Raw genomic sequence first — 23,500 nt, forward strand, 5'->3', positions numbered from 1 at the left:
TGTCGCCCCCGGTCTCTCTTATCTCTCCCGGTCTCTCTTGCCCCCAATCTCTCTCATCTCTCCCGGTCTCTCTTGCCCCGGGTCTCTCTCGTCGCCGGTCACTCTCTCCCCCCCTCACCAGTCTCCCTCGTCACCCCCGGTCTGTCTCGCCCCCGGTCTCTCTCATTGCCCCGTCTCTCTCGCCCCCAGTCTCTCGTCGCCCCTGGTCTGTCTCATCCCCGGCCTGTCTCGCCCCCGGTCACCCTCGTCACCCCCGGTCTCTCTCACCTCTGATCTCTCTCGACCCCCTGTCTCTCTCGCCGCCCCAGGTCTCTCTCTCGCCCCAGTCTCTCTCACAAACCCGTCTCTCTTGTCCCCCCACCACCGTTCTCTCTCGCCGCCGGTCTCTCTCGTCGATCCCGGTCTCTCTCGACCACCCTGTCTCTTGTCACCACCAGTCTCTCTCGTTCTCGGTCTCTCATCACCCCGGTCTCTCACCCACGGTCTCTCTTGCCCCCCGATCTCTCATTTGCGCCCGCCGGTCACTCTCTCTCTCTCGCCCCCGGTCTCTGTCATCACTTTCAGTCTCTCTCGCCCCTGATCTCTCTCGCCCCTAGTGTCTTTCACCCCCCCCACAGTCTCTCTTGCCCCCGGTCTGTCTCGTCGATTCCTGTCTCTCTCGCACCCGGCTTCTCTCGCTTCTCGACCTCTCTCACCCCCGGTCACTCTCACCCCCTGTCTTTCTCACCCCCGGCCTCTCTCGCCCCCAGTCTCTCTCTCGCCCCAGTTACTCTCACCCGCGGTATTTCTCACCCCGGTCTCTTTTGCCCACAGTCTCTCTCGCCCTGGTCTCTCATCACCCCCGGTCTCTCTCACCCCCGGCCTCTCTCGCCCCTGGTCTCTCTCGCCCCGGTCTCTCGTCACCCCCGGTCTCTCTCACCCCTGGTCTCTCTCGCCCCCAGTCTCTCTCTCGCCCCTGGTCTCTCTCGCATGCCCCCAGTCTCTCTCGCCCCCTATCTCTCTTTAGCCCCGGTCTCTCTCACCCACCCCGGTCTCTCTTGTTACCCCCTCTCTCTCGCCCCAGGACTCTCTTGCCCCCGGTTTCTCTCCTCCTCGGTCTCTCTTGCCAACAGTCTCTCTTGTCGCCCCCGGTCTCTCTCGCCCACAGTCTCTCTCATGCCCCCGGTCTCTCTCGCCACCGGTCGCTTGTCGCCCCCCCCGTCTCTCGTCAACCCCGCTGTCTCGCCCCCGGTCTGTCTCGTCGCTCCCTGTCTCTCTAGCCACTGGTCTCTCTTGTCATCCCCGGTCTCTCGTCACCCCCGGGTCTCTCTCCAACCCAATCTCTCTCACCCCCGGTGTCTTTCACACCCCCCCGCCGGTCTCTCTCACCCTGGTCTCTCTCTTGCCCCCTGTCTGTCTCGTCACTTCCTGTCTCTCTCGTACCCGGCTTCTCTCGCTTCTCGGCCTCTCTCTCGCCCCCGGTCACTCGCACCCCCGGTCTTTCTCACCCCCGGCCTCTCTTGCCCCCGGTCTCTATCTTGCCCCCGGTTACTCTCACCCCCGGCCTTTCTCGCCCCTGGTCACTCTCACCCCTGGTGACTCTCACCCCCGGTCTTTCTCACCCCCGGTCTCTCTCGCCCACAGTCTCTGTCGCCCCCGGTCACTCTCACCCCCAGCCTTTCTCAGCCCCGGTCTCTCATCTCCCCCCCCCGTCTCTCTCGCCCACAGTCTCTCTTGCCCCCAGTGTGTGCCGTCGCCCCCTGTCTCTTTCACTCCCGGCCTCTCTTGCTTCTCGGTCTCTCTTTGTCCCCTGTCTCTCTCTCTCTCTTACCCCCGTTCTCTCTAGCCCCCCAGTCTCTCTTGCAAACCCGTCTCTCGCTCCCCAGTCTCTCTCTCGCCCCTGGTCACTCTCACCCCCCGGTCTTCCTCACTCCCGGTTTCTCGTCACCCCCGGTGTCTCACCCCCAGTCTCTCTCTAACCCCTGGTCTCTCTCGCTGTCCCCGGTCTCTCTCGCCCAAATCTCTCTTTGCCCCCAGTCTCTCTCTCTTGCCCCCGGTCTCTCTCACCCCGGTCTCTCTCGTCACCCCCTTTATCTCGCCCCAAGATTCTCTCTCGCTCCGTGGCCTCTCTCGCCCCCGGTCTCTCTCACCCTCAGTCTCTCAGCACCCGTCTCTCTCGTTGTCCCCGGTCTCTCGTCACCCCTGGGTCTCTATCCACCCCAATCTCTCTCGCCCCCACCCACCCCGGTCTCTTTTGTTCCTGGTCTCTCTTGTTGCCCCCAGTCTCTCGTCACCCCCAGTGTCTTGCCCGTGGTTTCTCGCCCAGTCTCTCTTGTCCCCGGTCTGTCTTGTCGCTCACTGTCTCTCTCACACCCAGCCTGTCTCGCACCCCGGCCTCTCTCGTTCACAGTCTCTCTCTCGCCCCCCGTCACTCTCACCCCCAGTCTCTCTCAACCTCACTTTCTCTCGTCGCCCCCGGTCTCTCTCACCCCAGGTTTCTTTTGCGCCCCGAACTCTCTTGCCCCACCTGTCTCTCTCACTCCCCACCCCAGTCTCTCTCGACCGCCCCCGGTCTCTCTCGCCCCCCGGTCTCTCTTCATCCCCTGTCTCTCTCTCTCGCCTCCGGTCTCTCACACCCCCACTCTCTCAGGCGCCCCCAGTCTCTCTCGTCCACAGTTTCTCTCACACATCCGGTCTCCCTTATCACTCCCGGCCTATCTCGTCGCCCTCGGTCTCTCTCGCCCCCATTCTTTCTTACCCCCCCGGTCTCTCATTGCCCCCAGTCTCTCTCACCCCAAGTCTCTCATGTCAGCCCCAGTCTCTCACCCCTGATCTCTCTCACCCCCGGTCTCTCTCTCGCCCCCGGTCTCTCTCAACCACGGTCTCTCTCTCACCCCCGGTATCTCTCTCACACCCAGTCTCTCTCTCGCCCCCGGTCTCTCTCTCACCCCCGGTATCTCTCTCGCCCCCGGTCTCTCTCACCCCCAGTATCTCTCTCGCGCCCGGTCTCTCTCACCCACGTTCTCTCTCTCACCCCCGGTATCTCTCTCACTCCCGGTCTCTCTCGCGCCCCCCGGTCTCTCTCTCTCACCCCCGGTCTCTATCTCGCCCCCGGTCTCTCTCTCTCACCCCCGGTCTCTATCTCGCCCGTGGTACCTCTCTCACACCCAGTCTCTCTCTCACCCCTGGTCTCTCTCACCCCTGGTCTCTCTCTCACCCCCAGTCTCTCAATCGCCCCCGGTCGCTCTCTCACCCTCGGTCTCTATCTCGCCCCCGGTATCTCTCTCACCCCGGGTCTCTCTCTCGCCCCCGGTCTCTCTCTCTCGCCCCCTGTCTCTCGTCCCCACCGGTCTCGAGTGCCCCCGGTCTCTCTTGTGTCCCCCGGTCTCTCGTCACCCCCGGTCTCTCATCCCGGTCTCTCTCTATCCGGTCTTTATCGCCCCCTGTCTCTCTCACCACCCCCAGTTTCGCTTTCATCTCCTGCTCCCTCTAGAGGCCCCCGGTCTCTTTCGCCCCTGGTCTTTCTTGCCCCCGGTCTCCCTCTCGCCATGGTCTCTCTCTCGCTCCCGGTCTGTCTTGTTGCCAACAGACTCTCTTGTCAACCTCTCTCTCTCGATACCCCGGTCTCTCTCGTCCCCGGTCTTTCTCATCGCCCCAGGTGCCTCTTGTCGCCGGTCTCTCTCCCCCACTGGTCACTCTCACCCCCGGTGTCTCTCGTCACCCCCTTTTTCTCGCCACCACCGGGTTCTCTCACCCCCAGTCTCTCTCTCACCCCCGGTCTCTCTCTCTCGCCCCGAATCTCTCGCCCCGGTCTCTCATGCCCCACCTGTCTCTCTCACTCCCCACCCCGGTCTCTCACTCCCCACCCCGGTCACTCTCGCCCCCCGGTCTCTCTTCACCCCCTGTCTCTCTCTCTCTCGCCTCCGCTCTCTCACACCCCCGCTCTCTCAGGCGTCCCCAGTCTCTCTCGTCCACAGTTTCTCTCACACATCTGGTCTCCCTTATCTCTCCCAGCCTATCTCGTCGCCCTCGGTCTCTTTCGCCCCCGTTCTCTCTCACCCCCCGATCTTTCTCGCCCCCGGTCTCTCTCTCGCCCACTGTCTCTCTCTTGCCCCCGGTCTCTCTCTCCCCTGGTCTCTCTCACCCCCGATCTCCCTTGCCCCCGGTCTCTCTCACCAACCCCCAGTCTCTCTCGCCGACCCCGGTCTCACTCGCCCCCGGTCTCTCTCCCGCACCCAGTCTCTCTCACTGCCGCCCCAGTCTCTCTCTTTACCCCCCTCCAGTCTCTCACCCCCGGTCTCTCTCTTTGCCTCCCCCAGTCTCTCTCTGTCCCCCAGTCTCTCTCGCCACCCCCAGTCTCTCTCGCCCCGAGCTCTCTCGCCACCCCCGGTCTCTCTCGCCTCCAGTCTCTCTCGCCGCCCCCGGTCTCTCTCTTTGCCCCGCCCCCGATCACTCTCGCCCCCAGTAACTCTCTTTGCCCCCCTCCAGTCTCTCACCCCCGGTCTGTCTCGTTGCCCCCCCAGTCTCTCTCGCCCCTGGTCACTCTGTTGCCCAGTCTCTCACGCCGCTCCCTGTCTCTCTCGCCCCAGTCTCTTTCTTTGTCCCTCCTGGTCTCTCTCACCTCCAGTGTCTCTCGCCGTCCCCGGTCTCTCTCTTTGCCCCCCCCAGTCTCTCTCGCCCCCAGTCTATCTCGCCGCCCCCGGTCTCTCTCTTTGACCCCTGGTCTCGCTCTCGCCCCCAGTGTTTCTCGCCGCCCCCGGTCTCTCTCGCCCCAAGTCTCTCTCTTTGCCCCCGGTCTCTCTCGCCCCCAGTCTCTCTCACCCCCGGTATTTCTTTCGCCCCCGGTCTCTCTCACTCCCGGTCACTCTCTCTCACCCCCGGTCTCTCTTGCCCCAGTATCTCTCTCACCCCTGATATCTCTCTCACCCCTGGTCTCTCTCTCACCCCCGGTCTCTCTCATCCCTGGTCTGTCTCACCCCCGGTCTCTCTCCCGCCCCCGGTCTCTCTCACCCCTGGTCTCTCTCTCACTCCCGGTATCCCTCTCACCAGGTCTCTCTCACCCCCAGTCTCTCTCCCTCCCCCAGTATCTCCCTTTGTCCCCCCCTCTCTCTCACCCCCAGTCTCTCTCGCCACCCCCGGTCTCTCTCGCCGAAGTCTCTCTCTTTGCCCCCCGTTCTCTCTCGCCCCCGGTCTCTCTCTTTGCCCCCCCCCGGTCTGCCTCGCCCCCAGTCTCTCTCGCCACCCCCGGTATCTCTCTTTGCCCCCCCCCCGGTCTGCCTCGCTCCCCAGTATCTCTCTTTGCTCCCCCGGTCTCTCTCGCCCCAGGTCTATCTCGCCGCCCCCGGTCTCTCTCTTTGACCCCTGGTCTCGCTCTCGCCCCCAGTGTCTCTCGCCGCCCCCGGTCTCTCTCGCCCCCAGTCTCTCTCACCCCCGGTATTTCTTTCGCCCCCGGTCTCTCTCACTCCTGGTCTCTCTCTCTCACCCCCGGTCTCTCTTGCCCTGATATCTCTCTCACCCCTGGTCTCTCTCTCACCCCCGGTCTCACTCTCTCATGCCTGGTCTCTCTCGCCCCCGGTCTCTCTCTCGCCCCCGGTCTCTCTCTCACCCCCCTGATCTCTCTCTCCGCCCCCGGTCTCTCTCTCACCCCCCGGTCTCTGTCTCTCACGCCTGGTCTCTCTCGCCCCCGGTCTCTCTCTGTCACCCCTGGTCTCTCTCTCACCCCCGGTCTCTCTCTCGCCCCCGGTCTCTCTCTCTCACCCCGGTCTCTCTCTCACCACCGGTATCTCTCTCACCCCCAGTCTCTCTCTCACCCCCGGTATGTCTCGCCCCCAGTATCTCTCTCACACCCGGTATCTCTTGCCCCCGGTCTCTCTCCCAGCCTCGATCTCTCTCACTCCTGGTATGTCTCTTGCCAACGGTCTCTCTCACCCCTGGTCTCTGTCTCACTCCCGGTCTCTCTCTCTCCCCAGGTCTCTCTCACCCCCAGTCTCTCTTACCCCCGGTCTCTGTCTCACCCCCGGTATCTCTCTCATCCCCGGTATGTCTCTCACCCCTGGTATCTCTCTCAAACCCGGTCTCTCTCTCGCCCCCGGTCTCTTTCACCCCCGGTCTCTCTCTCACTCCAGGTTTCTCTCACCCCCAGCCTCTGTCCCACCCGGTATCTCTCACCCCTGGTCTCTCTCTCTCTCGCCACCGGTCTCTCTCTCACCCCCCCCCCCCCCCGGTCTCTCTCTCACCCCTGGTAACTCTCTGAACCCCGGTCTCACTCTCGCCCCCAGTCATTCCCACACCCGGTCTGTCTCCCGCCCCCAGTCTCTCTCACGCCCCCGGTCTCTCTCTCTCACGCCCGGTCTGTCTCATGCCCGGTCTCTCTCGCCCCCAGTCTCTCTCACTCCCCCGGTCTCTCTCTCTCACGCCCGGTCTGTCTCATGCCCGGTCTCTCTCGCCCCTAGTCTCTCTCGCCCCGGTATCTCTCTCACCCCTGGTCTCTCACCTCCGGTCTCTCTCACCCCCGGACTCACTCTCACCCCCGGTCTCTCTCACCCCTGGTCTCTCAGTCACTCCCGGTCTCTCTCACCCCTGGTCTCTCACTCGCCCCCGGCCTCTCTCACCCAGTCTCTCACTTGCCCGCGGTCTGTCTCTCTCACCCCCGGTCTCTCTCTCGTCCCCGGTATCTATCTCACCCCCAGTCTCTCTCTCGCCCCCGGTCTCTCTCTCTCCCCTGGTCTCTCTTACCCCCGGTCTCTCTCGCCCCCGGTTTCTCTCCCGCCCAGGTCTCTCTCCCGCCCCGGTCTCTCTCTTGCCCTCGGTCTCTCTCACCCCCGGACTTTCTCGCCCCCGGTCTCTGTCGCCGCCCACGGTCTCTCTCGACCCCAGTCTCTCTCGCCCCCGGTCTCTCTCGCCCCCGGTCTCTCTCGTCGCACCACCAGTCTCTATCACCCCCGGTCTCTCTCTTTGCCCCCCGGTCTCTCTCTCGCCCCCGGTCTCTCTCACCACCCCCAGTCTCTCTTGCCCCCAGACTCTCTCTTTGCCCTCCCCCCCGGTCTCTCTCGACACCAGTCTCTCTTGCCGCCCCTGGCGTCTCTCCTTTCCCCCCCGGTCTCTCTCTTTGCCACTGGTCTCTCTCTCGGCCCCCGGTCTCTCTGTTTGCCCCCTCCACGGTCTCTCTCTTTGATCCCGGTCTCTCTCGCCGCCCCCCGGTCTCTCTCGCCCCCGGTCTCTCTCGCTCCCGGTCTCTCTCGCTGCCTCCCCAGTCTCTCTTTTTGCCCCCCTCCAGACTCTCACCCCCGGTCTCTCTCGTTGCCCCCCCAGTCTCTCTCGCCCCCGGTCTCTCTCTGTCCCCCAGTCTCTCACGCCGCCCCCTGTCTCTCTCGCCCCGGTCTCTCTCTGTCCCCCAGTCTCTCACGCCGCCCCCTGTCTCTCTCGCCTCCAGTCTCTCTCGCCAGTCCTGGTCTCTCTCTTTGCCCCCCCCCCCGGTCTCTCTCGCTCCCTAGTATATCTCTTTGCCCCACCGGTCTCTCTCGCCCCCAGTCTATCTCGCCGCCCCCGGTCTCTCTCTTTGCCCCCCTGGTCTCTCTCTCGCCCCCAGTGTCTCTCGCCGCCCCCGGTCTCTCTCGCCCCAAGTCTCTCTCTTTGCCCCCGGTCTCTCTCGCCCCCAGTCTCTCTCACCACCAATATTTCTTTCACCATCGGTCTCTCTCACCCCCGGTCTGTCTCTCTCACCCCCGGTCTCTCTCTCATCCCCGGTATCTATATCATCCCCAGTCTCTCTCTCGCCCCCGGTCTCTCTCTCTCCCCTGGTCTCTCTTACCCCCGGTCTCTCTCGCCCCCGGTTTCTCTCCCGCCCCGGTCTCTCTCCCGCCCCGGTCTCTCTCTTGCCCTCGGTCTCTCTCACCCCCGGACTCTCTCGCCCCCGGTCTCTGTCGCCGCCCACGGTCTCTCTCGACCCCAGTCTCTCTCGACCCCAGTCTCTCTCGCCCCCGGTCTCTCTCGCCCCCGGTCTCTCTCGTCGCACCACCAGTCTCTATCAACCCCGGTCTCTTTCTTTGCCCCCCGGTCTCTCTCTCGCCCCCGGTCTCTCTCACCGCCCCCAGTCTCTCTTGCCCCCAGTCTCTCTCTTTGCCCTCCCCCCCGGTCTCTCTCGACACCAGTCTCTCTTGCCGCCCCCGGCGTCTCTCCTTTCCCCCCCAGTCTCTCTCTTTGCCCCTGGTCTCTCTCTCGGCCCCCGGTCTCTCTGTTTTCCCCCTCCCCGGTCTCTCTCTTTGATCCTGGTCTCTCTCGCCCCCGGTCTCTCTCGCTCCCGGTCTCTCTCGCTGCCTCCCCAGTCTCTCTTTTTGCCCCCCTCCAGACTCTCACCCCCGGTCTCTCTCGTTGCCCCCCCAGTCTCTCTCGCCCCCGGTCTCTCTCTGTCCCCCAGTCTCTCACGCCGCCCCCTGTCTCTCTCGCCCCGGTCTCTCTCTGTCCCCGAGTCTCTCACGCCGCCCCCTGTCTCTCTCGCCTCCAGTCTCTCTCGCCAGCCCTGGTCTCTCTCTTTGCTCCCCCCTGGTCTCTCTCGCTCCCCAGTATCTCTCTTTGCCCCACCGGTCTCTCTCGCCCCCAGTCTATCTCGCCGCCCCCGGTCTCTCTCTTTGCCCCCCTGGTCTCTCTCTCGCCCCCAGCGTCTCTTGCCGCCCCCGGTCTCTCTCGCCCCAAGTCTCTCTCTTTGCCCCCGGTCTCTCTCGCCCCCAGTCTCTCTCACCCCCAGTATTTCTTTCACCATCGGTCTCTCTCACCCCCGGTCTGTCTCTCTCACCCCCGGTCTCTCTTGCCACGGTATCTCACTCACCCCTGATATCTCTCCCACCACTGGTCTCTCTCCCGCCCCCGGTCTCTCTTACCGCCAGTATCTCTCTCCCTTCCCCAGTTTCTCTCTTTGCCCCCCCATCTCTCTCACCCCCAGTCTCTCTCTCCACCCCCGGTCTCTCTCTTTGCCCCCCCCCCCAGTCTCTCTCACCCCCGGTCTCTCTCTCACCCCCCGGTCTCTCTCTCACCCCGGTATCTCTCACCCCCGGTCTCTCTCTCACCTCTCTCACCCCCAGGATCTCTCTTTGCCCCCCCGGTCTCTCTCTCCCCCAATCTATCTCGCCGCCCCCAGTCTCTCTCTTTGCCCCCCTGGTCTTTCTCTCTCACCCCCAGTCTCTCTCACCACCCCTGGTCTCTCTCACCCCAAGTCTCTCTCTTTGCCCCCCGGTCTCTCTCGCCCCCGGTCTCTCTCACACCCGGTATTTCTTTCGCCCCCGGTCTCTCCCACCCCCGGTCTCTCTCGCCCCGGTATCTCTCTCACCCCTGATATCTCTCTCACCCCCGGTCTCTCTCACCCCCGGTCTCTCTCACCCCCGGTCTCTCTCGCTGCCCCTAGTCTCTCTCGCCCCCGGTCTCTCTCGCCGCCCCCTGTCTCTCTCGCACCCGGTCTCTCTCGCACCCGGTCTCTCTTGCTGCACCCCCAGTCTCTCTCTTTGCCCCTCTCCAGTCTCTCACCCCCGGTCTCTCTCTTTGCCCCCCCCCAGTCTCTCTCACCCCTGGTCTCTCTCACCCCCCGGTCTCTCTCTCACCCCGGTCTCTCTCACCCCCGGTCTCTCTCTCACCTCTCTCACCCCCAGGATCTCTCTTTGCCCCCCCCCCCAGTCTCTCTAGCCCCCAGTCTATCTCGCTGCCCCCGGTCTCTCTCTTTGCCCCCCTGGTCTCTCTTTCTCACCCCCAGTCTCTCTCACCACACCCGGTCTCTCTCGCCCCAAGTCTCTCTCTTTGCCCCCCGGTCTCTCTCGCACCCGGTCTCTCTCGCTGCCCCCCCAGTCTCTCTCTTTGACCCCCTCCAGTCTCTCACCCCCGGTCTCTCTCTTTGCCCCCCCCCCAGTCTCTCTCACCCCTGGTCTCTCTCGCCCCCAGTATCTCTCTTTGCGACCCTCCAGTCTCTCAACCCCGGTCTCTCTCTTTGGCCCCTCCCAGTCTCTCTCGTCTCCTGTCTCTCTCTGTCCCCCAGTCTCTCTCGCTACCCCCTGTCTCTCTCGCCCCGGTCTCTCTCTTTGCCCCCTCTGGTCTCTCTTTTCCCCAGTCTATCTCGCCGCCCCGGTCTCTCTCTTTGCCCCCCTGGTCTCTCTCGCCCCCAGTCTATCTCACCGCCCCCGGTCTCTCTCTTTGCCCCCCTGGTCTCTCTCTCGTCCCCAGTCTCTCTCGCTGCCCCCGGTCTCTCTCGCCCCAAGTCTCTCTCTTTGACCCCCTGTCTCTCTCACCCCCGGCCTCTCTCTTTGCACGCCCCGTTCTCTCTCGCCCCCATTCTCTCTCACCCCCGGTATTTCTTTCGCCCCCGGTCTCACTCACCCCCGGTCTCTCTTGCCTCGGTATCTCTCTCACCCCTAATATCTCTCTCACCCCCGGTCTCTCTCACCCCCGGTCTCTCTCACCCCCAGTCTCTCTCCTGCCCCCGGTCTCTCTCACCCCCGGTCTCTCTCTGACTCCCGGTATCCCTCTTGGCCCCGGTCTCTCTCACCCCCAGTCTCTCTCTCACCCCCAGTATCTCTCTTTCCCCCCCCCATCTCTCTCGCTCCCAGTCTCTCTCTTTGCTCCCCCCGAGTCTCGCTCGCCCCCAGTCTCTCTCTCTTTCCCCGCCTGGTATTTCTCTCACCCCCGGTGTCTCTCTCTCACCCCTGGTCTCTCTCTCGCCCCTGGTCTCTCTCGCCCCTGGTATCTCTCGCCCCCAGTCTCTCTCACCTCCGGTCTCTCTCCTGCCCCCGGTCTCTCTCACCCCTGGTCTCTCTGTCACTCCCGGTTTCTCTCTCGGACCCGGTCTCTCTCTCACCCCCGGTCTCTCTCACCCCCGGTCTCTCTCACCCCCGGTTTCTCTCCCTCCCACAGTCTATCTCACCCCCGGTCTCTCTCACACCCAGTCTCTCTATCACCCCGGTCTCTCTCACCCCCGGTCTGTCTCTCACCCCCCCGGTCTCTCTCTCACCCCGGTATCTCTCACCCCCGGTCTCTCTCTCTCTCTCACCCCCCCCCCCCGGTCCTCTCTCTCATCCCGGTCTCTCTCTCACCCCTCGGTCTCTCTCTCACCCGGTCTCTCTTACCCCCGGTCTCTCTCTCACCTCCCCGGTCTTTCTCTGACCCTGGTCTCTCTCACCCCGGTCTCTCTCTCACCCCCCGGTCTCTCTCTCTCACGCCTGGTCTCTCTCGCCCCCGGTCTCTAACTCTCTCCCCTGGTCTCTCTCTCACCCCCGGTCTCTGTCTCACCCCCGGTATCTCTCTCATCCCCGGTATGTCTCTCACCCCTGGTATCTCTCTCAACCCCGGTCTCTTTCACCCCCGGTCTCTCTCTCACCCCAGTTTTCTCTCACCCCCAGTCTCTGTCTCACCCGGTATCTCTCACCCCTGGTCTCTCTCTCTCGCCACCGGTCTCTCTCTCACCCCCCCGGTCTCTCTCATCACCCCCGGTCTCTCTCTCTCACCCCCGGTCTCACTCTCGCCCCCAGTCATTCCCACACCCAGTCTGTCTCCCGCCCCCAGTCTCTCTCACCCCCCGGTCTCTCTCTCACCCCCGGTCTCTCTCTCACCACCGGTCTCTCTCTCACCCCCGGTCTCTCTCGCTCGCCCGTGGTATCTCTCTCACCCCTGGTCATTCCCACACCCGGTCTGTCTCCCTTCCCCGGTCTCTCTCACCCCCCCCCCACTGGTCTCTCTCTCACGCCCGGTCTCCCTCGCCCCCGGTCTCTCTCACTCCCGGTCACTCTCTCGTCGTGGTCTCTCTCACCCCCGGTCTCTCTCACCCCTGGTCTCTCTGTCACTCCGGTATCTCTCTCGGCCCCGGTCTCTCTCACCCCTGGTCTCTCTGTCACTCCGGTATCTCTCTCGGCCCCGGTCTCTCTCTCACCCCCGGTCTCTCTCCCGCCCCCAGTCTCTCTCACCCTGGTCTCTCTCACCCCGGTATCTCTCACCCCTGGTCTCTCTCTCTGACCCCCCCAGTCTCTCTCTCACCCCGGTACCTCTCACCCCCGGTCACTCTTTCACCCCCCCGGTCTCTCTCTCACCCCCAGTCTCTCACACCCCCGGTCTCTCTCTCACCCCCGGTCTCTCTCTCGCCCCCGGTCTCTCTCACCCCCGGTCTCTCTCTTTGCCCACCCCGTCTCTCTTACCCACAGTCTCTCTCTATGCCCCCCCGGTCTCTCTCTCGCCCCCGGTCCCTGTCACCCCCGGTATCTCTCTCACTCCTCCAGTCTCTCTCGCCGCACCCGGTCTCTCTCACCCCCAGTCTCTCTCTTTGCCCCCCCCGGTCTCTCTCTCGCTCCCGGTCCCTCTCACCCTCGGTATCTCTCTCACCCCCGGTATCTCTATCACCCCCGGTCTCTCTCGCCGCCCCCGGTCTCTCTTGCCCCTGGTCTCTCTTGTCCCCGGTCTCTCTCAAACCTGGACTCTCTCTCACCCCCGGTCTCTCTCACCCCCGATCTCTCTCGCCCCCGGTATATCTCTCTCCCGTGGTCTCCTTCTCACCCCCAGTCTCTCTCTCACCCCCAGTTTCTCTAGCCGCCCCCAGTCTCTCTCACACCCGGTCTCTCTCTTTGCCCTCCAGGTCTCTTTCGCCCCATGTCTCTCTCTCTTTGCTCCCCCCTGGTCTCTCTCATCCTCAGTCTCTTTCGCCGCCCCCGGTCTCTCTCGCCCCCGGTCTCTCTCTTTGCCCCCCCATCTCTCTTACCCACAGTCGCTCTCTTGCCCCCCCGGTCTCTGTCTCGCCCCCGGTCCCTGTCACCCCCGGTATCTCTCTCACTCTCCCGGTCTCTCTCGCCGCACCCGGTCTCTCTTGCCCCTGGTCTCTCTTGTCCCCGGTCTCTCTCAAACCTGGACTCTCTCTCACCCCCGGTCTCTCTCACCCCCGATCTCTCTCGCCGCCCCCGGTCTCTCTTGCCCCTGGTCTCTCTCTCGCCCCCGGACTCTCTCGCCCCGTTCTCTCGTGTCGCTCCCGGTCTCTTGCTCCCGGTCTCTCACTTTGACCCCCCCGGTCTCTCTCACTCCAGGTCTCCTCACCACCCTCGGTCTCTCTCGGCCCCCTCTGTCTTTCTTTGCCCCCTCCGCCTATCTCGCCCTCAGTCTCTCTCTTTGCCCCCCCCCAGTCTCTCTCTCACCCCCGGTCTCTCTCACCCCGGTATCTCTCTCACTTTTGGTCTCTCATACCCCCGGTATCTCACCAGCTCCCGGTCTCTCTCATCCCCGGTCTCTCTCTCACCCCCGGTCTCTCTCCCGCCCCCAGTCTCTCTCACCCTGGTCTCTCTCACCCCGGTATCTCTCACCCCTGGTCTCTCTCTCTGACCCCCCCAGTCTCTCTCTCACCCCGGTACCTCTCACCCCCGGTCACTCTTTCACCCCCCCGGTCTCTCTCTCACCCCCAGTCTCTCACACCCCCGGTCTCTCTCTCACCCCCGGTCTCTCTCTCGCCCCCGGTCTCTCTCACCCCCGGTCTCTCTCTTTGCCCACCCCGTCTCTCTTACCCACAGTCTCTCTCTATGCCCCCCCGGTCTCTCTCTCGCCCCCGGTCCCTGTCACCCCCGGTATCTCTCTCACTCCTCCAGTCTCTCTCGCCGCACCCGGTCTCTCTCACCCCCAGTCTCTCTCTTTGCCCCCCCCGGTCTCTCTCTCGCTCCCGGTCCCTCTCACCCTCGGTATCTCTCTCACCCCCGGTATCTCTATCACCCCCGGTCTCTCTCGCCGCCCCCGGTCTCTCTTGCCCCTGGTCTCTCTTGTCCCCGGTCTCTCTCAAACCTGGACTCTCTCTCACCCCCGGTCTCTCTCACCCCCGATCTCTCTCGCCCCCGGTATATCTCTCTCCCGTGGTCTCCTTCTCACCCCCAGTCTCTCTCTCACCCCCAGTTTCTCTAGCCGCCCCCAGTCTCTCTCACACCCGGTCTCTCTCTTTGCCCTCCAGGTCTCTTTCGCCCCATGTCTCTCTCTCTTTGCTCCCCCCTGGTCTCTCTCATCCTCAGTCTCTTTCGCCGCCCCCGGTCTCTCTCGCCCCCGGTCTCTCTCTTTGCCCCCCCATCTCTCTTACCCACAGTCGCTCTCTTGCCCCCCCGGTCTCTGTCTCGCCCCCGGTCCCTGTCACCCCCGGTATCTCTCTCACTCCCCCGGTCTCTCTCGCCGCACCCGGTCTCTCTTGCCCCTGGTCTCTCTTGTCCCCGGTCTCTCTCAAACCTGGACTCTCTCTCACCCCCGGTCTCTCTCACCCCCGATCTCTCTCGCCGCCCCCGGTCTCTCTTGCCCCTGGTCTCTCTCTCGCCCCCGGACTCTCTCGCCCCGTTCTCTCGTGTCGCTCCCGGTCTCTTGCTCCCGGTCTCTCACTTTGACCCCCCCGGTCTCTCTCACTCCAGGTCTCCTCACCACCCTCGGTCTCTCTCGGCCCCCTCTGTCTTTCTTTGCCCCCTCCGCCTATCTCGCCCTCAGTCTCTCTCTTTGCCCCCCCCCAGTCTCTCTCTCACCCCCGGTCTCTCTCACCCCGGTATCTCTCTCACTTTTGGTCTCTCATACCCCCGGTATCTCACCAGCTCCCGGTCTCTCTCATCCCCGGTCTCTCTCTCGCCCCCGGTATCTCTCTCACCCCGGTATCTCTCTCACCCCCGGTCTATCTCTCACCCCCAGTGTCTCTCTCTCTCTCCTGGTCTCTCTCATCCCCGGTCTCTCTCACCCCCGGTCTCTCTCACCCCCAGTTTCTCTCCCGCCCCCGGTCTCTCTCACCCCTGGTCTCATCTCTCACCGCCATCTCTCTCTCACCCCCGGTCTCTCTCTCACCCCCAGTCACTCTCACCACCGGTCTCTCTCACCCCTGGTCTCATCTCTCACCGCCATCTCTCTCTCACCCCCGGTCTCTCTTTCTCCCCCAGTCTCTCTCACCCCCGGTCTCTCTCTCACCCCCGGTCACTCTCGCCCCCGGTATCCCTCTCGTCCCCGGTTTGTCTTGTCGCCTGTCTCTATCAAACCCCCGGTCTGTTGTCGGCCCCGGTCACCCATCACCCCTGGTCTCACGCCCGTGGTCTCTCGCTCCTGGTGTGTCTCATCCCGCACTGTCTCTCACCTCCGGTCTCTCTCGCCCCCGATCTCTCTCGCCCCCGGACTCTCTCGCCCCGGTCTCTCACGTCGCTCCCGGTCTCGCTTGCCCCTGGTCTCTCTCTTGTCCCCGGACTTTCTCTCACCCCCGGTCTGTCTTGTCCCGTACTCTCTCCCTCCCCTGATATCTCTCTCACCCCTGGTCTCTCTCTCACACCCGATCTCTCTCGCCCCCGGACTCTCTCGCCCCGGTCTCTCACGTCACTCCCGGTCTCTCTTGCCCCCAGTGTCTCTCACTCCCTGTCTCTCTCTTGCCCCTCGTCTCTCTCTTGCCCCCCGTCTCTCTCGCCGCCCCCGATCTCTCTCACACCCGGTCTCTCTCGCTGCCCCCGGTCTCTCTCACCCCTGGACTCTCTCTCACCCCCAGTCTCTTTCGCCCCTGATTTCTCTCGCCGCCCTGGTCTCTCTCGCCCCCGGACTCTCTCGCCCCGGTCTCTCACGTCGCTCCCCGTCTCTCTTGCCCCCGGTCTCTCTCCTGTCCCCGGTCTCTCTCACTGCCCCCGGTCTCTCTCGCCGCCCCCGGTCTCTCTTGCCCCCGGTCTCTCTCGCCACCCCTGGTCCCTCTCTCGCCCCCGGTATCTCTCTCACCCCCTGTCTCTCTCCCACCCTGGTTTCTCTCTCACCCCCGGTCTCTCTCACCGCCCCTGGTCTCTCTTGCCCCCGGTCTCTCTCGCCGCCCCTGGTCTCTTTCTCGCCCCCGGTATCTCTCTCACCCCCTGTCTCTCTCCCACCCTGGTTTCTCTCTCACCCCTGGTCTCTCTCACCGCACCCGGTCTCTCTCGCCCCCGGTCTCTCTCTTGTCCCTGGTCTCTCTCGCCACCCCCAGTCTCTCTCACCCCCGGTCTCTCTCGCCCCCGTTCTCTCTCGTCCCTGGTCTCTCTCGCCACCCCCAGTCTCTCACAACCCCGGTCTCTCTCTCCCCCGGTCTCTCTCGCCGCCCCCGGTCTCTCTTTGCCCCCCGGTCTCTCTCGCCGTCCCCGGTCTCACTTGTCCCCGGTCTCTCTTGCCCCTGGTCTCTCTCGCCGCCCCTCGTCTCTCTCTTGCCCCCCCTCTCTCGCCGCCCCCGATCTCTCTCACACCCGGTCTCTCTCGCTGCCCCCGGTCTCTCTCACCCCTGGACTCTCTCTCACCCCCAGTCTCTTTCGCCCCTGATTTCTCTCACCGCCCTGGTCTCTCTCGCCCCCGGACTCTCTCGCCCCGGTCTCTCACGTCGCTCCCCGTCTCTCTTGCCCCCGGTCTCTCTCCTGTCCCCGGTCTCTCTCACCGCTCCCGGTCTCTCTCGCTGCTCCCGGTCTCTCTCACTGCCCCCGGTCTCTCTCGCCGCCCCCGGTCTCTCTTGCCCCCGGTCTCTCTCGCCACCCCTGGTCCCTCTCTCGCCCCCGGTATCTCTCTCACCCCCTGTCTCTCTCCCACCCTGGTTTCTCTCTCACCCCCGGTCTCTCTCACCGCCCCTGGTCTCTCTTGCCCCCGGTCTCTCTCGCCGCCCCTGGTCTCTTTCTCGCCCCCGGTATCTCTCTCACCCCCTGTCTCTCTCCCACCCTGGTTTCTCTCTCACCCCTGGTCTCTCTCACCGCACCCGGTCTCTCTCGCCCCCGGTCTCTCTCTTGTCCCTGGTCTCTCTCGCCACCCCCAGTCTCTCTCACCCCCGGTCTCTCTCGCCCCCGGTCTCTCTCGTCCCTGGTCTCTCTCGCCACCCCCAGTCTCTCACAACCCCGGTCTCTCTCTCCCCCGGTCTCTCTCGCCGCCCCCGGTCTCTCTTTGCCCCCCGGTCTCTCTCGCCGTCCCCGGTCTCACTTGTCCCCGGTCTCTCTTGCCCCTGGTCTCTCTCGCCGCCCCTGGTCTCTCTCTCAGCCCCCGGTCTCTCTCTTGACCCCAGTCTCTCTCATCCCCGTTTATCTCTCCCACCCTGGTTTCTCTCTCACCCCCGGTCTCTCTCACTGGTCCCCGGTCTCACTTGTCCCCGGTCTCTCTTGCCCCTGGTCTCTCTCGCCGCCCCTGGTCTCTCTCTCAGCCCCCGGTCTCTCTCTTGACCCCAGTCTCTCTCATCCCCGTTTATCTCTCCCACCCTGGTTTCTCTCTCACCCCCGGTCTCTCTCACTGCCCCTGGTCTCTCTTGCCCCCGGTCTCTCTCGCCGCCCCTGGTCTCTCTCTCGCCCCCGGTATCTCTCTCACCCCCGTCTCTCTCACCACCCCCGGTCTCTCTTGCTGCTCCCGGTCTCTCTCACCGCCCCCGGTCTCTCTCGCCGCCCCCGGTCTCTCTCGCCCCCGGTCTCTCTCTTGTCCCTGGTCTCTCTTGCCACCCCCAGTCTCTCTCACCCCCGGTCTCTCTCGCCCCCGGTGAAACTCGTCCCTGGTCTCTCTCGTCGCCCCCGGTCTCTCTTTGCCCCCCGGTCTCTCTCGCCGTCCCCGGGCTCACTTGTCCCCGGTCTCTCTTGCCCCCGGTCTCTCTCACCGCTCCCGGTCTCTCCTTGCCCCCCGGTCTCTCTCGCTGCCCCCGGTCTCTTCTCTTGACCCCAGTCTCTCTCGCCGCCCCCGTTCTCTCTTTTGCCCCAGGTCTCTCTCACCCCCGGTCTGTCTTGTCCCAGGTCTCTCTCGCCGCCCCTGGTCTCTCTCGCAGCCCCCGGTCTCTCTCTTGACCCCAGTCTCTCACAACCCCGGTATCTCTCTTTGCCCCCCAGTCTCTCTCTTTGCCCCCACGGTCTCTCTCGCCCCCAGTTTCTCTCGCCGCCCCCAGTCTCTCTCACACCCGGTCTCTCTCTTTGCCCTCCACGTCTCTCTCACCCCCAGTCTCTCTCTTTTTGCCCCCGGTCTCTCTCACCCCTGGACTCTCTCTCACCCCCAGTCTCTTTCGCCCCTGATTTCTCTCACCGCCCTGGTCTCTCTCGCCCCCGGACTCTCTCGCCCCGGTCTCTCACGTCGCTCCCCGTCTCTCTCGCCCCCGGACTCTCTCGCCCCGGTCTCTCACGTCGCTCCCCGTCTCTCTTGCCCCCGGTCTCTCTCCTGTCCCCGGTCTCTCTCACCGCTCCCGGTCTCTCTCGCTGCTCCCGGTCTCTCTCACTGCCCCCGGTCTCTCTCGCCGCCCCCGGTCTCTCTTGCCCCCGGTCTCTCTCGCCAACCCTGGTCCCTCTCTCGCCCCCGGTATCTCTCTCACCCCCTGTCTCTCTCCCACCCTGGTTTCTCTCTCACCCCCGGTCTCTCTCACCGCCCCTGGTCTCTCTTGCCCCCGGTCTCTCTCGCCGCCCCTGGTCTCTTTCTCGCCCCCGGTATCTCTCTCACCCCCTGTCTCTCTCCCACCCTGGTTTCTCTCTCACCCCTGGTCTCTCTCACCGCACCCGGTCTCTCTCGCCCCCGGTCTCTCTCTTGTCCCTGGTCTCTCTCGCCACCCCCAGTCTCTCTCACCCCCGGTCTCTCTCGCCCCCGGTCTCTCTCGTCCCTGGTCTCTCTCGCCACCCCCAGTCTCTCACAACCCCGGTCTCTCTCTCCCCCGGTCTCTCTTTGCCCCCCGGTCTCTCTCGCCGTCCCCGGTCTCACTTGTCCCCGGTCTCTCTTGCCCCTGGTCTCTCTCGCCGCCCCTGGTCTCTCTCTCAGCCCCCGGTCTCTCTCTTGACCCCAGTCTCTCTCATCCCCGTTTATCTCTCCCACCCTGGTTTCTCTCTCACCCCCGGTCTCTCTCACTGGTCCCCGGTCTCACTTGTCCCCGGTCTCTCTTGCCCCTGGTCTCTCTCGCCGCCCCTGGTCTCTCTCTCAGCCCCCGGTCTCTCTCTTGACCCCAGTCTCTCTCATCCCCGTTTATCTCTCCCACCCTGGTTTCTCTCTCACCCCCGGTCTCTCTCACTGCCCCCGGTCTCTCTCTCCCCCGGTCTCTCTCGCCGCCCCCGGTCTCTCTTTGCCCCCCGGTCTCTCTCGCCGTCCCCGGTCTCACTTGTCCCCGGTCTCTCTTGCCCCTGGTCTCTCTCGCCGCCCCTGGTCTCTCTCTCAGCCCCCGGTCTCTCTCTTGACCCCAGTCTCTCTCATCCCCGTTTATCTCTCCCACCCTGGTTTCTCTCTCACCCCCGGTCTCTCTCACTGGTCCCCGGTCTCACTTGTCCCCGGTCTCTCTTGCCCCTGGTCTCTCTCGCCGCCCCTGGTCTCTCTCTCAGCCCCCGGTCTCTCTCTTGACCCCAGTCTCTCTCATCCCCGTTTATCTCTCCCACCCTGGTTTCTCTCTCACCCCCGGTCTCTCTCACTGCCCCTGGTCTCTCTTGCCCCCGGTCTCTCTCGCCGCCCCTGGTCTCTCTCTCGCCCCCGGTATCTCTCTCACCCCCGTCTCTCTCACCACCCCCGGTCTCTCTTGCTGCTCCCGGTCTCTCTCACCGCCCCCGGTCTCTCTCGCCGCCCCCGGTCTCTCTCGCCCCCGGTCTCTCTCTTGTCCCTGGTCTCTCTTGCCACCCCCAGTCTCTCTCACCCCCGGTCTCTCTCGCCCCCGGTGAAACTCGTCCCTGGTCTCTCTCGTCGCCCCCGGTCTCTCTTTGCCCCCCGGTCTCTCTCGCCGTCCCCGGGCTCACTTGTCCCCGGTCTCTCTTGCCCCCGGTCTCTCTCACCGCTCCCGGTCTCTCCTTGCCCCCCGGTCTCTCTCGCTGCCCCCGGTCTCTTCTCTTGACCCCAGTCTCTCTCGCCGCCCCCGTTCTCTCTTTTGCCCCAGGTCTCTCTCACCCCCGGTCTGTCTTGTCCCAGGTCTCTCTCGCCGCCCCTGGTCTCTCTCGCAGCCCCCGGTCTCTCTCTTGACCCCAGTCTCTCACAACCCCGGTATCTCTCTTTGCCCCCCAGTCTCTCTCTTTGCCCCCACGGTCTCTCTCGCCCCCAGTTTCTCTCGCCGCCCCCAGTCTCTCTCACACCCGGTCTCTCTCTTTGCCCTCCACGTCTCTCTCACCCCCAGTCTCTCTCTTTTTGCCCCCGGTCTCTCTCACCCCTGGACTCTCTCTCACCCCCAGTCTCTTTCGCCCCTGATTTCTCTCACCGCCCTGGTCTCTCTCGCCCCCGGACTCTCTCGCCCCGGTCTCTCACGTCGCTCCCCGTCTCTCTCGCCCCCGGACTCTCTCGCCCCGGTCTCTCACGTCGCTCCCCGTCTCTCTTGCCCCCGGTCTCTCTCCTGTCCCCGGTCTCTCTCACCGCTCCCGGTCTCTCTCGCTGCTCCCGGTCTCTCTCACTGCCCCCGGTCTCTCTCGCCGCCCCCGGTCTCTCTTGCCCCCGGTCTCTCTCGCCAACCCTGGTCCCTCTCTCGCCCCCGGTATCTCTCTCACCCCCTGTCTCTCTCCCACCCTGGTTTCTCTCTCACCCCCGGTCTCTCTCACCGCCCCTGGTCTCTCTTGCCCCCGGTCTCTCTCGCCGCCCCTGGTCTCTTTCTCGCCCCCGGTATCTCTCTCACCCCCTGTCTCTCTCCCACCCTGGTTTCTCTCTCACCCCTGGTCTCTCTCACCGCACCCGGTCTCTCTCGCCCCCGGTCTCTCTCTTGTCCCTGGTCTCTCTCGCCACCCCCAGTCTCTCTCACCCCCGGTCTCTCTCGCCCCCGGTCTCTCTCGTCCCTGGTCTCTCTCGCCACCCCCAGTCTCTCACAACCCCGGTCTCTCTCTCCCCCGGTCTCTCTCGCCGCCCCCGGTCTCTCTTTGCCCCCCGGTCTCTCTCGCCGTCCCCGGTCTCACTTGTCCCCGGTCTCTCTTGCCCCTGGTCTCTCTCGCCGCCCCTGGTCTCTCTCTCAGCCCCCGGTCTCTCTCTTGACCCCAGTCTCTCTCATCCCCGTTTATCTCTCCCACCCTGGTTTCTCTCTCACCCCCGGTCTCTCTCACTGGTCCCCGGTCTCACTTGTCCCCGGTCTCTCTTGCCCCTGGTCTCTCTCGCCGCCCCTGGTCTCTCTCTCAGCCCCCGGTCTCTCTCTTGACCCCAGTCTCTCTCATCCCCGTTTATCTCTCCCACCCTGGTTTCTCTCTCACCCCCGGTCTCTCTCACTGCCCCTGGTCTCTCTTGCCCCCGGTCTCTCTCGCCGCCCCTGGTCTCTCTCTCGCCCCCGGTATCTCTCTCACCCCCGTCTCTCTCACCACCCCCGGTCTCTCTTGCTGCTCCCGGTCTCTCTCACCGCCCCCGGTCTCTCTCGCCGCCCCCGGTCTCTCTCGCCCCCGGTCTCTCTCTTGTCCCTGGTCTCTCTTGCCACCCCCAGTCTCTCTCACCCCCGGTCTCTCTCGCCCCCGGTGAAACTCGTCCCTGGTCTCTCTCGTCGCCCCCGGTCTCTCTTTGCCCCCCGGTCTCTCTCGCCGTCCCCGGGCTCACTTGTCCCCGGTCTCTCTTGCCCCCGGTCTCTCTCACCGCTCCCGGTCTCTCCTTGCCCCCCGGTCTCTCTCGCTGCCCCCGGTCTCTTCTCTTGACCCCAGTCTCTCTCGCCGCCCCCGTTCTCTCTTTTGCCCCAGGTCTCTCTCACCCCCGGTCTGTCTTGTCCCAGGTCTCTCTCGCCGCCCCTGGTCTCTCTCGCAGCCCCCGGTCTCTCTCTTGACCCCAGTCTCTCTCATCCCCGGTATCTCTCTTTGCCCCCCAGTCTCTCTCTTTGCCCCCACGGTCTCTCTCGCCCCCAGTTTCTCTCGCCGCCCCCAGTCTCTCTCACACCCGGTCTCTCTCTTTGCCCTCCACGTCTCTCTCACCCCCAGTCTCTCTCTTTTTGCCCCCTGGTCTCTCTCACCCCTGTCTCTCTCTCACCTCCGGTTTCTCTCTCACCCCCGGTCTCTCTCACCCTCGGTCTCTCTCTCGCCCCCGGTCTGTCTTGTCCCGGGTCTCTCTCGCTGCCCCGGTCTCTCTCGCAGCCCCCGGTCTCTCTCTGGACCCCAGTGTTTCTCATCCCCGGTATCTCTCTTTGCCCCCCAGTCTCTCTCTTTGCCCCCACGGTCTCTCTCACCCCTGGTCTCTCTCACCCCTGTCTCTCTCTCACCTCCGGTTTCTCTCTCACCCCCGGTCTCTCACACCCCCTGTCTCTCACTCGCCCCCGGTCTCTCTCACCCCCAGTCTCTCTCTCTCGCCCCCGGTATCTCTCTCATCCCCGGTATCTTTCTCGCGGCCGGTCTCTCTCTCTCCCTTGGTCTCTCTCACCCCCGGTTTCTCTCCCACCCCCGGTCTCTCTCACTCCCGGTCTCTCTCGTTGCCCCCCCAGACTCTCTCTTTGCCCCCCTCCAGTCTCTAACCCCCGGTATCTTTCTTTGCCCCCCCGGTCTCTCTCGCCCCCAGTCTATCTCGCCACCCCTGGTCTCTCTCTTTGCCCCCCCTTGTCTCTCTCTCGCCCCCAGTCTCTCTCGCCGCCCCCGGTCTCTCTCACCCCAAGTCTCTCTCTTTGCCCCCCGGTCTCTCTCGCCCCCGGTCTCTCTCTTTGCACGCCCCGGTCTCTCTCGCCCCCAGTCTCTCTCACCCCCGGTATTTCTTTCGCCCCCGGTCTCTGTCACCCCAGTATCTCTCTCACCCCCGGTTTCTCTCACCCCCGGTCTCTCTCTCACCCCCGGTTTTTCTCACCCCCGGTCTCTCTCTTAACCCCGGTCTCTCTCACCCCCGGTCTCTCTCACCCCCGGTCTCTTTCCCACCCCCGGTCTTTCTCACCCCGGTCTCTCTCTCACTCCCGCTCTTTCTCTCGCCCCTGGTCTCTCTCACCCCGGGTCTCTCTCTCACAACCATCTCTCTCTCACCCCTGGTCTCTCTTTCACTCCTGGTCTCTCTCGCCCTTGGTCTCTCTCTCACCGCCATCTCTCTCTCACACCCGGTCTCTCTCTCACCCCCGGTTTCTCTCGCCCCCGGTATCCCTCTCGTCCCCGGTCTGTTTTCTCGCCTGTCTGTATCAACCCCCTGGTCTGTCATCGGCCCCGGTCAATCATCACCCCTGGTCTCACGCCCGTGGTCTCTCTCGCCCCTGGTGTGTCTCATCCCGCAATCTCTCTCACCTCTGGTCTCTCTCGCCCCCGATCTCTCCTTCCCCCGGACTCTCTCGCCCCGGTCTCTCACGTCGCTCCCGGTCTCGTTTGCCCCTGGTCTCTCTCTTGTCCCCGGACTCTCTCTCGCCCCCGGTCTCTCTCGTCCCGTACTCTCTCCCTCCCCTGATATCTCTCTCACCCCTGGTCTCTCTCTCTCTCTCACACCCGATCTCTCTCGCCCCCGGACTCTCTCGCCCCAGTCTCTCTCACCGCCCTGGTCTCTCTTGCCCCCGGACTCTCTCGCCCCGGTCTCTCACGTCGCTCCCGGTCTCTCTTGCCCCCAGTGTCTCTCGCGCCTGGTCTCTCTTTTGCCCCTGGTCTCTCACTTGTCCCCGGTCTCTCTCGCCGCCCCCCGATCTCTCTCACACCCGGTCTCTCTCGCTGCCCCCGGTCTCTCTCACCCCTCGACTCTCTCTCACCCCCAGTTT

Source organism: Chiloscyllium punctatum, chromosome 19 (genome assembly GCF_047496795.1).
Source record: "Chiloscyllium punctatum isolate Juve2018m chromosome 19, sChiPun1.3, whole genome shotgun sequence".
NCBI classification, from domain to species: Eukaryota; Metazoa; Chordata; class Chondrichthyes; order Orectolobiformes; family Hemiscylliidae; genus Chiloscyllium; species Chiloscyllium punctatum.